Below are 5,518 nucleotides of genomic sequence, written 5' to 3' on the forward strand. Positions count from 1 at the left end.
ATGGGCTGCGTTAACCCCGCCCCCTGCGTTTGATGGGTGAGGGGGGCGGGGTGGCTGTAGCTCAGGCGGCAGAGCAGGTCATCTACTGATCGGAAGGTTGGTGGTTCGATTCCTGGCTTCCCCTAGTCTGCATGCCAAATATCCTTGGGCAAGATACTAACCCCAAATTGCTCTCCGATGCATCCATCGGAGTATGAATGTGTGTGAATGTTAGCGATAAAGCACTTAGAAAGATGTGCTTGTGCGAATGGGTCTGAATGGGTGAATGCACAAGTTGTGTAAAGCGCTTTGAGTGCTCAGATGAGTAGAAAAGCGCTATATAAGAACCAGTCCATTTACCATTTACCATTTAGGTTGACAGATAAAATTATTTCATGATGAGAGCCAGGCGCCAGGACTGCCAAAATGAAATAAATAAATATATCATTAAATAATTAATTAAATGTGTCAATAATTAATTAAAATGTGAAATACATAAATAATTAATTAAATGTGTCAATAAATAATTAATTAAATGTGTCAATAATTAATTAAATGTGTCAATAATTAATTAAAATGTGAAATACATAAATAATGAATTAAATGTGTCAATAATTAATTAATTACATGTGTCATAACTATTTATTTAATTAATTATTTCCCATTTTAATTAATTATTGACACATTTAATTAATTATTTAATGGTGTATTTAATTAATTCATTATGGCAGTCCTGGCGTTCCATACAAAGAGAGCCTACCATTAATTAATGCATCAACCTTAAATATGATCAACCTATCCTATCTCTATTAATGGTCTACACACCACAGGCCTTAAAGCTGGCAGGAATTAAACCATGACACAAAAAGCCATCACTTAATCCAGCTGTATTAACTAATTATAGGCCAATCTCCAACCTTTTTTTAATCTGAAAATTCTTGAAAGAGTAGTTGTCAAACAGCTAACAACTGAGGAATGGTTTATTTGAAGAGTTTTGGTCAGGATTCAGGATTCATCACAGAGTATAATGCTTAATAATAGTTTTATGATCTATACATTGAACAAAAATATAAACGAAGCACTTTTGTTTTTGCTCCCATTTTTCATGAGCTGAACTTAAAGATCTGAAACATTTTCTACTCTTTGATAATCCATCCCACATCACAGGTGTGGCATGTCAAGGTGCTGATTAGACAGCATGAATATTGCATATGTGTGCCTTAGACTGCCCACAGTAAAAGGCCACTCTGAAATATGCAGTTTGATCACACAGCACAATGCTATAGATGTCGTAGCTTTTGAAGGAGTGTGCAATTGCCATGCTGACTGCAGGAATGTCTACCAGAACTGTTGCCTGTGAAATGAATGTTAATTTCTCTGTCATAAGCCATCTTCAAAGGTGTTTCAAAGAATTTGGTAGTACATCCAACCGGCCTCACAATCGCAGACCACATGTAACCACACCAGCCCAGGGCCTCCACATCCAGCATGTTCACCTCCAGGATGGTCAACCAGGTGGAGACCCGCAACCTGGACAGCTGCAGCAACAATTGGTTTGCATAACCAAAGAATTTCTGCAAAAACTGTCAGAAACCGTCTCAGGGAAGGTCATCTGCATGCTTGTCGTCCTCATCAGGGTCTGGACCTGACTGCAGTTCGTCACTGAGACCATAACCTCATGTTACAGCATGATAATGCACAGTCGCATATTGCAAGGATCTGTACACAATTCCTTGGAAGCTGAAAACATCCTAGTTCTTGCATGGCCAGCATATTCACCAGACATGTCACCCATTGAGCATGTTTGGGACGCTCGGTTCGGCATATATGACAGCATGTTCCAGTTCCTGCCAATATTCAGCAACTTTGCATAAGTATTGAAGAGAAGTGGACCAACATTTCCACAGCCCACAATCAACAACCTGATCAACTCTATACCCATTGCACACCATTTGCCTCACACAGTGCAACACATGTGTTGACTGTGTGAGGCAAATGGTGGCCACATTTTTTCTTAACTCAAATTTTTTTCATCCACTGCGTGTTGTCTTTTTTTTCCTGTTTTACTCCATTTCCCCTTAACTAGTCGTGGCAGATGGTTTTTTCTCCCCGAGCTTGGGGGAGAATTTGCTTGCTCACAAGAGTTCTTCTGATTATGATGGTTTTATCAACCCTTTTTTTTTGTTAAAAAAAACCTTGTTATTTGAATTCAATTCAATTCAATTTTATTTATATAGCACCAAATCACAACAACATTCGCCTCAAGGTTGTTGTGACAGGCGACCATCTGTTGTGATTAGGCTCAAAGTTTGGTTCTGTATATTTAAAATTGGATACATACTGAATGTTCTGCTGTGCCAAGGATATATTGGGAAAAGCAGTGAGATACAGAACGTTTTAATTAAAAAGAAAAATCCCCAACATTCTTTTTAACCTTCCACTGGACCAGTTGGACCAGTAAAGACAAAAGAAAGAATGCCCAGAGGGGCTCAGCCACATTCCAGCTACAATATATAAACCTGCAGCAGACTGAAGGTGTATCAAGTTTTGCAGACTGGTGCAGTGGTGAGTACAACTTAATGCTCTTTCTGTCTTCATCTTTCATTTTAATTCACACATACAAATGGTTAAATGGCATGTTTCATTCATGTGCCATTTTTTGAAATATCAAAAAAAAAAAAAAAACTTTGTTAAAGATGTGTTCAATAAAATTTTCTGAGAAACTCATTGACTTGAGTCAGTCAAACTTTTGACTAAGTGTCTTGATGACTTACAGTTTAGTGACTTCATGTTTTTTATACACTGCAGGTAGCTGATAAATATATTTGCCCTGTTTTTTCATATCCAGATGAATCTGTCAGTGTTGCTGCTGCTGGCCTTGCCAGTTCTATCCTCAGCTCAAGATACTGACCTGAGAAATGGTAAGCACAAAATGCCAGCTCAAATTTGTTAACTTTACCAAAACGATAAGTTATTACATTTTAAGCTTATGCTATCTCCTGCTCCTTTTTGAACATGAAAGTTATTTGTAGTTGTGGTTGCTCGTTTTCCTTTTGTTTTGCTTTGTTCATTTGTCTCTTTTAATTCTATGTTGTTGTACTTTTTCAACATGTTCAAAATAAAGATTCAATCAAATCAAATCAAATCAAATGTTTGCTTACCACCATTTAAAGCAAAAAAGCAGGAAACATTTAACTTTACAGGCCTTGAATCATGTCACAGTACTGCACAATATTAACATATAAAAATGACGAAAAATTAGGGTCCTTGGGAAAATTTGTTTGAGATATAATGTTTCACAGTACCCAATCTTAAGTACATGAAAAAAAGCATTTTAATTCAATAGAGTCTACTGTTTTAAGAACAGATTTTAGAACCTCTTGAGATGTATTTGTTTAATGCAATATTTGGTTACATAATTAAAACTGACTTTTTCATCTCTGTTTTGTGTTAAAAATATTTGTGTCTCTCCCTCTTCTTTTTTATCCACTAATGAACAGATTTAAATGATGGTCCTGAAGCGACAGTGGACACATCAGTGTTAAGAGTGGAAAATGCATCTGTGCTTTTAAGACAGAAAAAACAGGTTCAGTTTTCTTCTTCCACTGCTGAAGAAAGAACGGTCTTTTTGCATTGGGTGACATATGGAGACTCTCTCCCCAGCAATGCAGTTTCAATTTACAATGATTATGTTGGTCGCACTGATTATGTTTGCAAATACGGTTGTGACACTGGGTTTTATACCCCTGGCAACGGTCCTTATTGTTATTATTCCTACAATAATAAAGAACACAAAGGCACCCCCTTTGATATACTAGTTAACAAAGACAACTTTGAGCTTCTGGAGTGGAAGGATGATTCTTATGGTTCAGTGCCTCAGCATTCGGTCTGTCCCTGCTCCGATGTATGTGTAGGCAAGAATAAATATGGACTTGGCAAAGTGGGCATCAAAAATAAGGCTTTCTTCTTGCCTTATAATGGCGATGAATATTGGTACAAATATTATCAGGTCCTTACTACAAGTGACAATATAGTCAGCCAGAATTTCAACGAAGTCCAGTACAGTCTGTCAGATTATAAATTCACCCAAATTAATACTGTGGTATTGAAGCAATCAACCACCAAAAACTCTGATTGCCAGCCAGCAGAGAAAACAGACAACCTTGAAGTGACATATCAGGTGGAGAAGACCTGGGAAACCTCCTCTTCTGTTGGATTTGGTGTTAAAACAACCATCACGGCTGGCATCCCTGAATGGATCAGCGCAAGTGTTGAGATCGGCATGGATGTGACATTCCAGTTTAGTGAGGGAATGACTGTCACAGAGAGCGTAAGAGATTCTTCTATTTTGAGATACACTGTGCCGCCAAACCACTCCTGCAAAGTTGTAATGAAGGCAATCAAAGCCAAACTCAACATCCCATTCACAGCACGTCTCAGCCGCACCTATGGTGATAACAAGATGACCACAACTCAAACATTCTTCACCGGAATGTATGTTGGCGCTCAGATGGTAAATACTGAGAGTGAGTTGGGCCAATGCGAAATTTTAGATAAATCGAAAAAATGTTAATGAAATCTCAAAAGCTGAATATAATGCGCAGTTATGTCTAACATTTTTATTAATCAATTTTCCCTTTAAAGCTCCTGATCCTTGAGCAATTTGATATTATGACTATATAAGTTGTTGTTCAGCACCATAAGATTTTGCTTGTTTGTTATCAGCTCCACTACATGTCTAGAAGGCTGCTGAGGAGGCAACGTTTTGCTTCATGTTTTAAAGTTTACTTTATTTTTATTTTTTTAAATCTCACAATAAAACTTGCAAATATCAAACTTTGGCAAGTGCAAAATATTTAAAAGCTCCCTCTGATTTTTGTGTCAATCAGTAAAAACTCATTTTTAGCTGATTTTTTCATGTAATGCTGATTTATTTGCTATCAGCTACATACTTTAATACTACTCTTTGTAGATCAGTTATTTTTAAACAGACTTGATTGATTTATATTAGCATGAAATGATTTGTATTAGTGAATATGAGACTTTAAAATGTAAAATAACTTACATGTGCTATATAACATTTTGCTTGTTTGTTTTTTGATCAGACTGTTATGCAAATAAATACATATCTTTAAATCAATTATTTTGTATGTCAAAAGTCTCTTTTTTTTTTTTTTCCAATGTGTAACTTTTAACTGGTTTAAATGTCTATTTTTTTTAAAGGAGTATTGTTTTAAGTAGAATCCAGTGCAGGGATTAACACTGTAATTTGATTCCACTACTAACTGAATTCCACTGTATCTCACATATGAAATAACACTAAAAGAAAATTAAAGGGTTACTTCTGACTTGCATAAACAAGGCGTAACTTGTTTTTGGCAGAAATCAGAAAAAGCTTTCTTTAAGCACATACTATTTGTGAATGAGGCTCAGAGGTTTGTGAACAGCCAAAAGGCACCCTTCAACAGCACCAAAACCTTATAAACCTGGAACATGGAAACACTGGTCATTGGGTAGTGATCTTAAATACTTCACACAA

The 5,518-nt window shown here is 36.5% G+C and overlaps 2 pseudogenes across 1 annotated transcript; one reads left to right on the forward strand and one right to left on the reverse strand.

Annotated features, from left to right (window-relative positions):
• Positions 1-1,082: 1,082 nt before the first annotated feature.
• LOC146506245 (uncharacterized) lies at positions 1,083-1,931 on the reverse strand (annotated as a pseudogene).
• Positions 1,932-2,827: 896 nt separating this feature from the next.
• LOC146506246 (natterin-3 pseudogene) lies at positions 2,828-4,936 on the forward strand (annotated as a pseudogene). The gene is made up of 2 exons (XR_014877284.1): positions 2,828-2,900; positions 3,480-4,936. The product of XR_014877284.1 is annotated as a natterin-3 pseudogene (transcript).
• Positions 4,937-5,518: the final 582 nt, after the last annotated feature.

The sequence above is a fragment of the Neolamprologus multifasciatus genome, chromosome 12 (assembly GCF_963576455.1).
Source record: "Neolamprologus multifasciatus chromosome 12, fNeoMul1.2, whole genome shotgun sequence".
NCBI lineage: Eukaryota > Metazoa > Chordata > Actinopteri > Cichliformes > Cichlidae > Neolamprologus > Neolamprologus multifasciatus.